The sequence below is a fragment of the Beta vulgaris genome, chromosome 2, assembly GCF_026745355.1.
Source record: "Beta vulgaris subsp. vulgaris cultivar EL10 chromosome 2, EL10.2, whole genome shotgun sequence".
NCBI lineage: Eukaryota > Viridiplantae > Streptophyta > Magnoliopsida > Caryophyllales > Amaranthaceae > Beta > Beta vulgaris.
The window spans coordinates 38,392,016-38,407,831 of NC_079203.1; positions in this window are offsets into that span (position 1 = coordinate 38,392,016).

The window sequence follows — 15,816 nt, forward strand, 5'->3', positions numbered from 1 at the left end:
TTGGAATATTGAATTGATTCTACAAAGAACGCATTTCACAAATTAGTAAATATTACATAGTATATTTAACTAAATCATAGTAAATGTACGCGAATCTTACCATAGTATCTTCCCAAATCATCTTCTTCAAAGTCTCGGGGACCTCTTTCCATGAGTGGAGAATGGAGAGCTTATGCATGCAAATCCCAACTTGCATGGCATACTTTTGACGCCATTTTCCACAAGGTTGCCCCAAATGATCGTAATCCAAAGTCATTAGGGTGTGTTTCCCTAGTGACTTTGTAGGTCCCCTTCCTTTCCTCTTTTTCGTGTCCAAGTTCTTACTTGGCTTTTGTAAACCTTTTTCTTCACGGCGAGCCATAACCAATTGCCGCTGTTCCTTTCTCTGATCGTAACACTCATCCTCGGTAGTGTGTTCCGCACTCGTATCCGTATGCACCTCGCATGTCCCTGAAATTGTACAAACATACGAATTAATTAAAAAAAAAATTTAGGGCGCGAGGGGGTGTGCAGCAGGTGGGGGAGGAGGGGGGCAGCAGGTGGGGAGGGGGAAGGGGGGGGCAGCAGGGTGGGGGAGGGGGGTGTGCAGGGGTGCAAGGGTGGGGGAAGGGGGCAGCAGGTGGGGAGGGGGGTGCAGCAGGGTGGGGGGAGGGGGAAGGGGCAGCAGGGTGGGGGAGGGGGAAGGGGGCAGCAGGGTGGGGGAGGGGGTGCAGGTGGGGAAAGGGGGCACAGCAGGTGGGGGAGGGGGCTGCAGGTTGGTGCAGCAGGTGGGGGGAGGGGGGGCAGGAGGTGGGGAGAGGGTGTGCAGCAGGTGGGGAAGGGGGGCAGCAGGTGGGGAGGGGGGTGCAGCAGGGTGGGGGAGGGGGGAAGGGGGCAGTAGGTGTGGGAGGGGGGCAGCAGGTGGGGAGGGGTACAGCAGGGTGGGGAGGGGTGCAGCAGGTGGGGAGAGGGGTACAGCAGGGTGGGGAAGGGGGCAGCAGGGTGGGGGAAGGGGGGCAGCAGGGTGGGGGAAGGGGGCAGCAGGTGGGGTAGGGGGTGCAACAGGGTGGGGGAGGGGGGTGGGCATGGGGGGGTGGGGGGTGGGCATGGGAAGCGAAAAGGCCAAAATAGGTCGAAATAGGCCGGAAATGGCCTTTTCGTTCCCGAAATGCAACCAACAACAAATTAACGCCTAACAATCTACATACTAGTTACATTATACATCATATAATCATATTCAAAGAAAATTTGGGGTTAAATCACTCGATAAGTACGATTTGGGAGCGAAGAGGCCAAAATATGCCGAAATAGGCCGGAAATGGCCTTTTCGTTCCCGAAATGCAACCAACAACAAATTAACGCATAACAATCTACATACTAGTTACATTATACATCATATAATCATGTTCAAAGAAAATTTGGGGTTAAATCACTCGATAAGTACGATTTGGGAGCGAAAAGGCCAAAATAGGCCGAAATGGAGAAATTACACACCTGAGTTTATGTCTCATGATTTATTAACCTTCCGCCGTTTCACATGATCCTCAAGTACATTTATCCCTTCCGTGTGATCTACACGCATATAGTTCTCCGACATATTTACATCATCTTTCACACAAATTTCAGGATAGGTAAAAGGGGGAGGTCTTCAAATGCATCATATTCCTCCTCATTATCAACATCACCAATACGAGGATACTCCTTTTACCAGGTACAACAATTGACCACTTATGATCAGCAGGATCAGTTACAAAAAATACTTGCTTCACTTGTGATGCAATTACAAATGGCTCCTCAGTTTCACGTAGACGACTAAGGTCAACAAGAGTGAAACCGCAAGGATCATCGTTTCTTACACAACGTCGATTATTGTCAACCCACGTGCAACACAAGAGGCAAATATTAAAAGTACAGTAGTCCAGCTCCCATATTTCTTGTATTCGCCCATAATAGTTGCTTTCGGCATGTACAGGCGACTTATCTTTCGAGCTTGCATATTGTGTAGACGACGCGACAAGTGAAACACCACTATTTTGTTGCGATCTTGACTTGAGATCTTGACGTTCAGTCCAAAACGTATACCCATTAATATCATAACCCTCATAAGAGTGTACAGCTTCACGAGGACCAAATGCTTAACCACTTAAACTGTTTCAGGAACACTTTCATCCAAATCATTGAGTACTCGTTATGAAACCAATCAATGAAAGTCTCGTTATGCATTTGCGTCAATGCCCTCACTCCTTTTCCAGGATTGCTAACACGTAATTCCTTCCATATGTTCACTTAAATAAGGATGGACATCTGGTACGTGATGCAATACAAATAAGTGAGTTTGTTTACGCTTTTCTACGGAAGGTGTGATCAATTTTGAACCCATTGTACCCTTGCCCTCAAGTCTGCCATCGTGTTGGGATGTCGAAAGTCCAACAGGATCAACACTAGCAAAATACTCGGCCATAAAATTACTGATCTCTTCACCCACAATCCCTTGAATTATACTACCTTCTGGTTGTGCAGGATTCCGAACTTTATCCTTCAAAGTTCCCATATATCTCTCAAAAGGATAGCACCACCTCAAAAACACTGGACCACACAGCTTAATTTCTCGAACTAGATGGACAATGAGATGGACCATAATGTCAAAGAATGCGGGGGGAAATACATCTCAAATTTGCATAGAGTTTCAACTACGCTGGACTGCAAGGAATCGAGGGTCGACAGGTCTAGGACTTTGCTGCAGATTGAATGAAAAAATGAACACAGTTCTGTAATGGTGTGCCTCACATGCTTTGGAAGTATCCCACGAATTGCAATCGGTAAGAATACTTGCATCATGACATGACAATCGTGCGATTTCATACTCGATAACTTCAACTCACCATTTAAGGTAACAAAGTGCTTCATATTCGATGAGTAGCCAGTAGGGACCTTAATGCCATACAATGACTCGCAAAAAATCCGTTTCTCTGCACGCGACATCGTGTAGCAAGCTGGTGGCAAATAATTCTTCTCCGAATCCTCCACCTTTTTACTTTTCTGTGTTTCATCATCATCAACCCTTTTCTCCCCTCTTTTCTTCTTCCTTCCGTCCCTTTTATGAGCCCACAACTCTGGTCGAATCCCCTCTTTTTCCAAGTAAAGTCGTGACGCCTTAACATCTTTTGTCTTGCCCGGAATATTCATAAGTGTCGCGATAATTAGCTTCACAAACATTCTTCTCTATGTGCATGACATCCAAACAATGTCTGACCTTTAGATCTTTCCAATATGGGAGTTTCCAAAAAATGGATTATTTTTTCCATAATCCTGTAGGTCTATCAACCTCACTAGCAGGTTTACTGATAAGTGCCTATTTATACATATTTTTACCCTCTAATATAACACTTTTAGTGTTGTCTGTTGAGTTATATGAGTTAAATAATATACTTTTAGAATATTTCGGTTTAATCACTTGGTAATTACTTTTAGTGTTTAAAAGGTAAATTTGTGACTATATTAATTATTCAGTGATAATCTATCTGAATAGAGTTCGGAAAGATACACTAAATTCGAGTATTACTAATTCTGCAGGGCTGATATAGTATTTTGGTCATATCTCACTCATACGGAATCAAAACGAGACGATTCAAGTGGCTACGAAAAGCTGAGATCAAGACCTACAACTTTTTAGAAGAAAGCAAGAGCTAATTCAGCCTTTTACTTGGTCGAAATCGTGTTGCACACCTACAGCCCAAATATTTTAAGTACATTTATAATTTGAATAATTAATGGGGTAAGCCCACTTGTACTAACTAGCAAGCAGATTGTTGAAAAGGGAGGCTGAAAGCCCAAGGATTCAGAAGAAAAGAAACAGAGAGTTAAAGCCTCAAAGGAGAAAAGAAGAGGGGTTCCTATTACCCTAAGTCTAATGCATGCAAACAGAAGAAAAAGGAGAAAAAGGTGCGCTTTTGATTAAAAAGCCACAAAACAAACCCATACAAAGAAGAATAAAGAGGGAGGCGGCAGGAAGGAGATGGGACGAGACGAGGATGAACGAAGGCAGGCAGTAGAGCGGAAAATGAAGGATGACGAAGATTTCAGTCCAGAAATTCATTCCCTCATGAGTTTTCTCTACCCTCTTCTATCTATTTTCTTTGTTTTTATGTCTAATTTAGAGTAGTTTTACACTAGTAGGAACATGTAATTGAATCTTGTGATGGGTTTATGAGATTATGATTTATGTTTGTTCAATTAATTAGTTTATTGGTATTCACATGAAATTCGTTATTTGAGTTTATAATTTATGAATGTTAATTTTAGATTGATCACCTAAGGATTTATTCATGGTTATTTGCTTGGGATAACAGTAATAATATTAGGTTGAAGCTTTCTTATCTGATGTTATTGCTGGAATTTTATGTGATGTTAATTTTAATATAGTTGCAGCTTTCTGGCTTAATTAAAGTTAACTGATTGGTGTTCTTAAAGTGGTCAAGTTTGTTAATTTAATATATGCTTTCATTGTTAAATTGATATATTTGATTAGGACTGAACTTGCGTGCGTTCACGGGGTTTAGTTAGTATGAATTATAAAGCAACTAATTTTCTTGCGTTCAAGGGATTATTTGTTAACCAATCTACCTATCGACTAGTTTAATGATTCAATGATTAAACCTTATCTCGAGAGGAAAATAAATGTCTCCTATTAGCTTCTTTATTATATTTTAAAATCGAAATTATTTCTTGCATTTTATATTTTTAATTTTAGTTTAATAGTTTTAGTATAGAATTGATATACAAAACCCCCCATATCTATATAATAATAGTCATTTATAGAAGTAAACAATTAGTTTAAGATAATAACGCAGTCTCTGTGGGTTCGAACATTACTTTCCCTATCTATTTGTTAGAGTGAGTGAGTGATTTATAAATTTAATTTTGTTGCGGAAACGACAGGCATCATTTACCAAAGACTGTTTCAATGCCCTTCACCTGATTATAAACTTCAGTACCAGTTAATGGTCTATGAGCAACTTCTTCTTCAACCGTCCCATCGAATGCCTTCTTCTTAAACCGATAGGGATGGTCGCGGCTGAGGAGCCTTCGTGTGCGCATATACACATGTTTGCAGCCCTTAAGGTGTGTAGATTTCATGTCATCTAAACAAATCGGGCAAGGTTGTTTTCCTTTAGTCTTATACCCAGATAAGTTCCCATAAGCTGGATAATCGTTCATAGTACAAAAAGCATGGCACGCAGAGTGAACATCTCATTAGCATACGCATCAAATACTAACACTCCTTCGTTCCACATCTTCTGTAAATCTTCAACAAGCGGCTGAAGGTATACATCTATGTCATTTCCAGGTTGTTTGGGCCCCGATATAAGAAGCAACAACATCATGTACTTGCGTTTCATGCACAACCAAGGAGCTGAGGCAAGTTAAACCACTAAAACTACTGGCCATGTACTATGCTGCGAGCTGAGATTGCCAAAAGGGTTCATGCCATCCGTACATAATCCAAGCCTCAGATTCCTATCCTCATTACCAAATGACTTATGCACCCTGTCGATAGTTTTCCACTCAGGCGAATCAGCCGGATGCTTGAGCAGACCGTCTTTCTTCCTACGATCTGCATGCCACCTCAAATTCTTCGCATCTCCTTTAATTGAGAACATGCGCTTAAATCTAGGTATTATGGGTAGATACCACAACACCTTGGCTGGTGTCCTTCACTACCTCCAGCTCCTTCACGCTTGTACCTCGACAATCCACAACGTGGACACTCATGTAAATGCTCATACTCATTACGATAAAGCACACAATCGTTAGGACAAGCATGTATCCGCTCGTACTCTAAACCAAAGGACACATCAGCTTCTTCGCATAATAGTACGACTTTGGCAGTTCATTTCCATCAGGGAGCATCTCAGCTAAAACTTCCAACAACGATGTGAAACTAGAGTCCGTCCAACCAGCGTTCGACTTAATGTTGAACAGTGTTACCACCGCGGAAAGTTTGGTGTACTTTGTACAACCTGGATACAACGGCTTTTCAGCAGCCTGAGACATAGACTCAAAAATACGAGGTCGTCTACACGACTGATCTTCAACCTCGTGTATCATCTCGTCTACCCGATCCCTATCATCATCTCCAAATTCATCATCCAAATTCTCATCCCCTAACTCATCATCATCCTTCTTTTTTTTCTTCACATACATCATTCTTTACTCCAGAGCTTCCCATATACCTCCCCTGCTCACCATGCCAAATCCATACGTGGTATTGAGGCCTAAACCCACGGCGCAAGACATGCTCCCTAACCACATGTATATACTAACCTTGCTCACATTTCTACAATCCAAACAAGGACAATAAAAGTCGACTGCTCCAGAGGATGTTTGATATTCTAATGCACTTCTACAGAATTCCAAGACCCCATTCACAAACTCAATCGATTCACGACTACCATACATCCAAGTACGATCCATCTCATTCAAGAAGACCACCTCTAATAATTAAACACAACATTCATTATAATGCATCAATCATTATTAAAGTACACACACTCACATATTCAAATCACACACGTATACAAACAAGTAATAGTCACATGTTCAATTGTATGCATGCAGTCAAAGGTCCTTATCACTCCAACCTAACCCATCCTTGGACGTCTAATCTCACTAGTGAATATATGCCAACTTTTCAATTCTAAGGAAAATCCGGCAGCATTTCCCTACAGTTCTCCAAGTACACAATGTAGATAATTGCTTATCTACATATGTACCCAGAGAACAATGTAGCGAAACGATAAGCCAAGATTTTCCTCAGAATTGAAAAGAAGACACACATTCACCACCTAAGTGAGATCAAACGTCCAAGAACAGTCCCAAACCGGGGACTATTCAAGACTTACCTAATGAGTAAGTCTTGAACGGGTATCTAGGCATATATGATGATGATTCAAACAACTAGTTATTTTCATATATATAGCTAAATCACATTGCGTTTTCATACAATCTCATATCAACAAATAATATAATATTACATTATAAAAAATACATTATACATCAATAAATTATCAACTTTGTCTACATGTTAAAGTAGTTACCTCTTAACACCAACGACGAGCAATGAAGAGAAAAGAGATACTTGGAACTTTACTTGCCTTCCTTAGCCTCTTCTTCCTACAATTGACAAAACCCACATTGCACATTAACCATTTAATTCAATTAACAAAAACAAAAGTAACTTAAAAACAAAATTAATCCATACCTAATTAACCACTCAAATGGTGGAGAAGAGAAGAAAAGAGAAGAGAAGAGAAGAAAAGAGAGAACTAAGAAGGGTGGTGTGTGCGCAAGGTGGTGGGGCACAATGTGGGGGTGTGCGCAAGGTGGTGGTGCGAATTGTGGTGGTGCGCAAATGGGTGGTGCGAAATGTGGTGGTGCGAATTGTGGTGGTTGCGAATTATGTGGAGCAAGTAGTGGTGGTGGTGGTGCCGAATTAGGCAAAGTAGTGTGGTGGTGGTGGTGGTGCAACACTCGAAGAGAAAGAGGGAAAGTAGTGGTGTGGTGGTGCTCGTATTTCGCACAACTTGGGGTAAGAAGTGAAAGAGGGAAAGTGGGAATGAAGAGAATAGGCGCGCATGCTTTGGAAGTATCGAAAAAAAAAAAAAGGGCAGCTAGTAGGGCTGCACGAGTTTAATTTGAAAAAAGCGCAGCCCTACCTTAGGAAGGGCTGCGCTTTTTAAAAAGGCACAGCCCTTCTCAAGGTGAAGGGCTGCGCCTTTTTAAATGTGCAGCCCTTCACCTTTGTAGGGCTGCGCTTTTCCAGAAAAGCGCAGCCCTTCAAAAGTAGGGTTGCGCTTTTGATAAAAGCGCAGCCCTTCTTGCGCAACCCTTCTGTTTTTTTCCTCTAGTACAGACCCGTGTAATATTTTGTGAGAGCTGTTGGGAGATGTTTCTGTTGTTATAGTATGCAGTGTAAGGGTGAGAGTAGTTTTAGGTGGGGTTAAATTTTAAAAAGGATAGGTTAGTTTTTTAATATGTTTTGTTATATTTAGCTTTTTTTTGTTGTATGTAGCATAAATTTTAGCACAATTAGAAACCTAAAACTCCAACAAAAGAGAAATACTAACATGTATTGTCTATTCTTTTTATAGTTAGTTTAATTTTATTGATGAACAATATGTTGTAACATATCATGTGTAATCTCACACCAGAAAGCCCTTCGGCAATTCATAGAACTGCCATTAAAAGAATATAGCATTCTTCATCTATATGATTCGACAAAATAATAGTGTCTACGACAACCAATCCCAATGACTTCAAATGATCCAATCAGACATGAGTTCATAGCTTCCTAAACCTGATTAATTCATACTTTTGTCAATACCTAAATTTTCAATTCACTAATTCATACATTCAAATGCTTCGACAAAGCGTTTATGAAAATATCAATATGATAATTAAGAGAAAAGTTCCTTTCATTCCCTATATATCTATATATATATTTAAAGTAGAATCCTTCAGGCCACGTGTCGCAAAGTTAGAGCTTTCAAGCCCACGTGGCATGACGTGGCATGCTCCGTTGATTAGTATTTTCTCAAAGCTCAATGAGAGTGTCCATGTGGCGAGGCAATCAAAGAATAATTCCTTCCCTTTATCACGCATATAATTGATTTGATATTGAATTACATTAGGAAATCAGTAAGATTCATAATCAAATTGATCCGCAATCAATATAATTAAGGAAACAATTATTAGTATATTAATGTGATTGACGTTAATTATGGTTACAATTACGTAATTAAAATCTTAAATTGATATGTTTTTGGCCGAAATTTTTAGTTGTCATATTGGTATGTTCGAAAATTTTACTCAGCAACTAAACATGGCAAGTAATTTAAATTATCAATCAATCTTAATTATTGCCTTCGTTAATGGTAATTGTCAATCAATCACTTAATTTATATTAGTATCCGAAATTAATAAAAAAATTATTAACATAGTAATAAAATTAAGATATCAATCAATCAATATTTATGCTAATTGTCAATCAACCATAATTTTAGGTGATTTATGACTTTAATTAGGCAATTAGTATCCTCAAATCTTTATGAATTTAAATCACTACTAGATCATTGGCATTTTTTATTTAATTGATTGATATTACAATCGTATCTTAGGGATAAGGGATCCAAAATGTCAATCAAGTCAATCATATATATTTTTGGAATTAGGAAAAAAAATCAATTTAATATACAATATTACAAGTATAAATATAGACCATGTCATAGCTCACCATTACTCCAAAACGTGCCCTACTCCAAAATTATTCATTGAGTGTTATACGTATGCTTTGGATATTATAGAGTAGGGAGATCTTCTCTTCTTCATCATGGCGTCGCCAGAGATCGCAAGCCCATTTGGATATTTTTGATATTTTGAAGATAAAAATCGAAAGGGAATCCCACAAGATTTTAACAGAGAATGCTTTTTTTCTTCTAAATGTTGTCGTTAAAATTGTGTACTTTAACAAATGTGATAGCTTGTTGTACTTTTATTGCATCAAATCATCAGTATCATACTGTTAATTTTGCTAAAACTATAAATGGTTCCACCATAAGAGTAATAATGAGTAATGGGAATGGTGATACACAAACACGTTTGACATTCTTTCAATGGATATAATTTGTATGCTGTCAATAATACCTATTATCTTTGCTATTATAATTATAATACACAAACAGGTAAATAAGTCAACTTTTTATCAGTATTAATTATAAACCAAACCTCCTATGCATTTAAGGTTAGTGGAAGAGGATGAAATATTTCGTTTCTTTATATTGTGAAAGTCAATCTTACAAGTATATTGTACATTTCGTATATATCTAATCATATAATTTATCAAATTAATTATAACATAAATTTAGATTAAACATATTCATGAAATTTGATTTACATACTCCGTATAAAAAAAAGGAAATTTGTATGCAAAAAAAAATTCTTTATAATTTGTTTGGATAACCAACAAAACAGTATCATGTGAACCTAAAATATTGCGTATATATGGATATATGAACAATGAATTAATTTTAACAGAAAAAAAACATTTAGATGAGGCAATTATGCATAGAATCATAATATTTTATATGAACATAATTAATTAGCTAGATCTTAACTTCTAAAGAAATTGGTAACAAGAATAAGGACTTGAATACTTATCTAAAACAGATTTCGAAATTTGAAAATGTGAATATATAAGTTGTGTTTTGAAGGTGATATGGAGGTTTGAGAGAGAAACAGTGGATTATGGTGGATGATTTAGAAGGAGAAATAAAATTGAATATGAAGAGTTATATTTTGAACGAGATATCGAATATCCTATTTTCAAGATCTTCTTTTTTAGGGGGTTCACATGTAAAAAATTGTGTATTATGTTAACTCTGTTTGATTGTTTTTTGTCAAAAGATAAAGGAATCTTACTTGAAACAAGACATAGTAGTATAAGAGTATTGTTTAAGTAGTGGTCTGTTTAGTTCACGTTATTCTAAGTATTTCAAGTAAAAAAATAACTTCATATGATATATATTTAAGGTAAGCTCTATTCAAATATGTAAGTTCGAATACTATAAATAGATGCTATCAAATAGAACAAGTTAAATTAAGGTGAGATCAAATAATTCTAATAATACAAAATTGTTAAGGTTCAATAAATTTTAGTAATATATAGATTATTGCATGAAAGGTAAGTATAATATAAAGAACATAAAAGAAATGTAACATCGTATACTATAAAGAGCATTAACAATTTAATGGACGAAATTTGTCCCTTGATTTAGTACGCTTATTATAATCTAAGAACATAAAAGTTCCTTCAATGTTGAAGAAATTTTTACGATGATATAACAAAAAAAAAAGAAAAACAACTTTTATTTATCTAATCGACGCGTAAAACATTAGCCACTTCAATTTCCAACCAGAAGTCTTGCTCACAAATACACGTTATGTTAGTGTCAACACATTGCTTAATTTTATAACCATTAAAAATTGTAGTCGCTTTTAACTTTTAACCTATTTCCAGCAGTGGACATGAAACAATAGTATTCATCAAAATCGATTATTATTTTTATAAGAACGCTTTTGCATCATAAACCAATAACACTTATTGCTAGTGAGTAAAAGATTTGATCTGTGATCATATATCTTTCGAAGGCTGAAGATTGAATGTATAAATCAAATTCTGTTATTAATTTATTTTTGCCATGTAAAGAAGATAAGAGAACTTGGATATTTTCAATATTTTTAATTGAAAAGGAGTAGCTAATGAGCTTTCACGTTTCTATAACGCATATATGTTTATGTTTTCACTTTTTTATATATAGTGTAGACTAAGCTACCAATGTACTTGATATTTATAACTCAAGTATAGTCATTATTACAAGAGAGGGTATGTCCATTTTGCAAGGACGATTACAAATTTAACAAGAAATTTACAAGGATTACTATAGAACAAAGAGAGTATTACAAATTAATTTACTTTATTTTCAACATAAAAACATACATGACTAGAAAATAAAAATAGAAACAAAAAATATGTTACATATATGAAAAGCAAACAATAAAAATTTTAACGTTTTGAGAATATTTGTGGTGACAAATAGTGTTGAATTTATTCATTAGATTTTTCAGTCACAGCGTTAAATATTAGAATAGTTATAAAATATTAAGGTATAGAAAACAACACGTTTGTTGCTTTCTAACAAACATAAGTAATGAAAAATAATAAAATAATAATTAAAATCTACAACAAGATAACATAATTTATAAAAAAGGAAAAATCGCAAAATGCAAGATGATTAGAAACCTGATGAAAAGTAAAAAGTTATTTTTAATAGAACGGTTTTCCCCACAATAAAAAATGTAACTAGTATTATGAGACAAAAAAAATAAAAAGTGATAGTATATATTACTCTAGAGCAAAGGGTATTAAAAATTAATTTAAATTAATTTTCAATGTAACATACAATGATACAAGACTATATAACAAATGTATATAACGAAAATAATATGATGAGATTTTGGGACAAGTCACTGCAAATTCTTATTTTTATGTTGTAACTTCTTTGAATTGTACGTTTTTTTTTATAAGGAAAGAAAGCTTAGGAAAACCCTTCAATCAGGGGCCAACTTAAAACATCCTTGCGGACGAAAGAGAAAAATCAATATCATAAGGAGGATAATTATAGACGAGATCCGAGTGAGAGTGTCCATGATGCGCCATAAGGTCCGATGTCTACTCATAATTTTGAAAATCGTGATTTTTGGTTGAAATGGATGTTAATAATGACTATTGAAATTTATTTAAAATTTGTACGCAACCATTAAATAAAGTATGTATTTAATTTTTTTTTGAATTATAATATCTCTATATCTAAAACAAAATCCTTGAAGCCACATGGTATGAAGTTAGAGAATTTTTCAATGAAGCTAAAAAATTGAGTCATCAAACAAAATGGTAGATATCACTTGGTGAATGAACACAAAAGATTATGAAGATAATTTTAGTCAAAAAAAAACAAAAAAGATCAAAGGAAAGTTCAGTTGACAACATCATAACATTATGGTTCAGATTTAAGGAATTTTTTAGATCTCAATGGAAAGAAAAATAGGTAACTATTTGATAGCTTAAATAAAGTTTGTAGATGATTAAGAGATTTCATTTATGCAATTATGATATATGAACGAAGGAAGAAAGTTAGGACACTCTTTATATCTCAATAAATATATGTTAAGATTATAACATAATTAAAATTAGTTTCATCATAAGTGGAGCATAATCACCTAGAACTAATGCATAACCAAGATCGAACTAGATCTATTCTTCACATGAAATTTTCAAATGTAAAGAAATGGGTTGGTTATTGTATTGAAACACTTATCGAATCGTATTAATCATACTATAAGTTTAAATATTGACAAATCCAAACTTGGCGTGTTAAATTTCTTTAACACCTATATCAAACAATACATGATTTTAATAGTGGAATTAAATAAATATCTATAATATCCCTTTGTTCTAGAGATAGGCGATAGGTGAATGTCAAGTATAAATTGAAGTCAATATTTTTGTTCAATTTGAAGTTAATTGTATGATTAGTGGGGTGACTATGGGAATAAAATTAAATGGATGAGGGTGGTTTATATTTAAGGTTGGTTTATATTGAGTAGGTCAAAACAATATGAAAAATAGTATATGCTAAATTATGATTTTACTAAGTTGCATAATAGAGGTGTGGTTTAATTTAGTGTGCATTTAGGTCGAATATGACCACTTTCTATTAAAGTTATGATAATTATGGTAATCATAATTTTTTATGTTATTCGCTTATATTCATTAAAGAAAAATCATAATTTTGTTTGAGTAAAATTAATGACTTTAAAATAACATGGATTATATAAATAATGACATCAACATGATGTATTTATCTCATGCCGTTTGAGTTTTTTTTTATTGCACGGGCTATCTCATCCCGTGCATTTTTATTAAACGTAAATTATGAATTATTTAATTTTCTACAAAAACAAATCATATTTTCTATCAATGGGTAGCGTATTTCTTCTACTAAATTTGGTTAATTGTGGTACATGGATAATCGAACATTCATCTTCGAGGTCATGGACATGTTCAAGCTAAGGGGCTCCAAATAAAAGGAGACTACACTACTAAAATGAGAATAAAAAAAGATGCTGAAAAACAACCAATCAGGTGGTGACAAGGACACGGGGTGGCTTAAGGAGCCAGCAACAGAAAAAACAATCACGTTACTTTTTTAGATGGGAAAGGGAAATGATCCTGTATCAACTATATATAGTAGAAAATATATATTTGGTATTTTCTAAAGAATCATTTAAAGGAGGCCTGAGTATGTCAAGGAAAGGGGAGTAATATGGTATTTATACCCCGTATGAGTTATGACACTCATTATGTCAAATGGAACAAAATTTCCCTTGAATTGTGTTTTGCAATGACTATACATAAAAGTCAAAGATATCCCTATCACATATGGGTTTGTATCTTTCAAGTTCGGTTTTCAACCATAGCCAATTTCATGTGGTCATTTCTAAAGTCACGGGAAAAAGTGTATAATAATACTGATTTGTGAGAAAGAACATGATATGTCTAATATTACAGCTAATGACATATATAAATAAGTCTTCTACAACCTAAGAGTGTCATGTATTTACAAAACAACTTCATAATTAACATAAAGGAGCATTTTTTGTCTTTCTGTGTAAAGTGCATCAAAAATGCTTTGTTTTTGGTTAAATATGTATAGGATTATTCTGTATTTCAATACGTCGTTCAAAGTTCTTTAATTTAATATGGTATAGAGGTTAAACTCATTTGAGTTTCGAGCAGTACATAAGCTTATAAATCGAGTAGACGTAGAGAATCTTTTATATGCTTTTACTGTAGTTGGTATATAAACACGCTTATTAAACAAAAAAAGTTCCCGTGCATTTTTGCACGGGTCCAAAAGCTAGTATATAAATATATTAAAAGGCATGGCTAAGGAAGTTTATGTGCTACGCCCACGTGGCACTCTCCTCATGCATGTGTATTACTAAATTTAAAAATATAAATATTCTGTAATTGCAAGGTATCGAACATGTGACCTTTAAAATGAAAAGCAAGAGCTTAACCATCAATATACTATGGCATTATTGTCTAATGTTTAAAAATATTAATAAAATATTTTATTATCTCTATTATATAAGGGAAGGGGGGAGCTATGGTGTCCTCTTTTGAACTGACTATTTTACCCCCCTTCCCTTTCTAAATTACAAAAGAAATCTCAAAATTACAATCGGGACTCAAAAAAATACCGAAAATTAATTTAACACTCACTTACAAATCACTCACAAATCACTTAAAAGAAGAAATTTTACAAATCACTCATAATTAAGAAAATCATGCTATAAAAATCACGCAAATCACTCAAATAATCAGGAAACTTTATTAAAACTTAAAATTAACATACAAAGTAAAACTAATAACCTAGAACGTCAATACATACAAAAACGTTTACTACAAAAATTTACTTACAAATCACTGTTCTCAAGAACCATTCACAATTACATACTCACAAAAGTTACATATAAACACAAATTTGAGAAAAGCATAGGATTTTGACGGCGATATCACACATTCATCCATCGGCAATTTGCGAACTTCAAAAAAGGTACATAATTCTTTTAACCTTCAAAATTATTTCACATAAGTTGAAATAAACAATAGCAAATTAGTTGACTGTTATGTAGTTAAAAAAATGGAGATGACAACAATGAGTTCAAAAGGGCTTTTATACAACTAGACTTAAATTTAATTCATTTTCATATAAAACAAATTTAATTTTTTTCTAAAAAAAATGCCAATATTAAAATTTTTGCCCATAACTTTTGCTAAAAATCCATGTTCATAAATAAATTTTGAAAAACAAAACAATATCAAAGTTTTTGCGAACAATTTTTGCGAAAATCCATTTTCAGAAAAAAAAAAACTAAATTCATTTGCGAAAAGTAACGATTTTTGTTTTTCTACAAAAAAAAAATACAATATCAAATTGTGTATGATAAAAAATCAAAATTTCATTTCAAATATAATTGAAGCTCAAAGTGTTAAAATTTAGAAAAGGACAAAAATTAAAACGATGAAAATTTTTAAATATCAATGTGTGCAAACTTAATTTAGAAGTTAGACAAGGAAAAAACCCTGAGGTGTATTTGTAGTGAAATCATAATTTAGAAGTTAGACAAGGAAAAAAAATATTATTTACTTTTTTA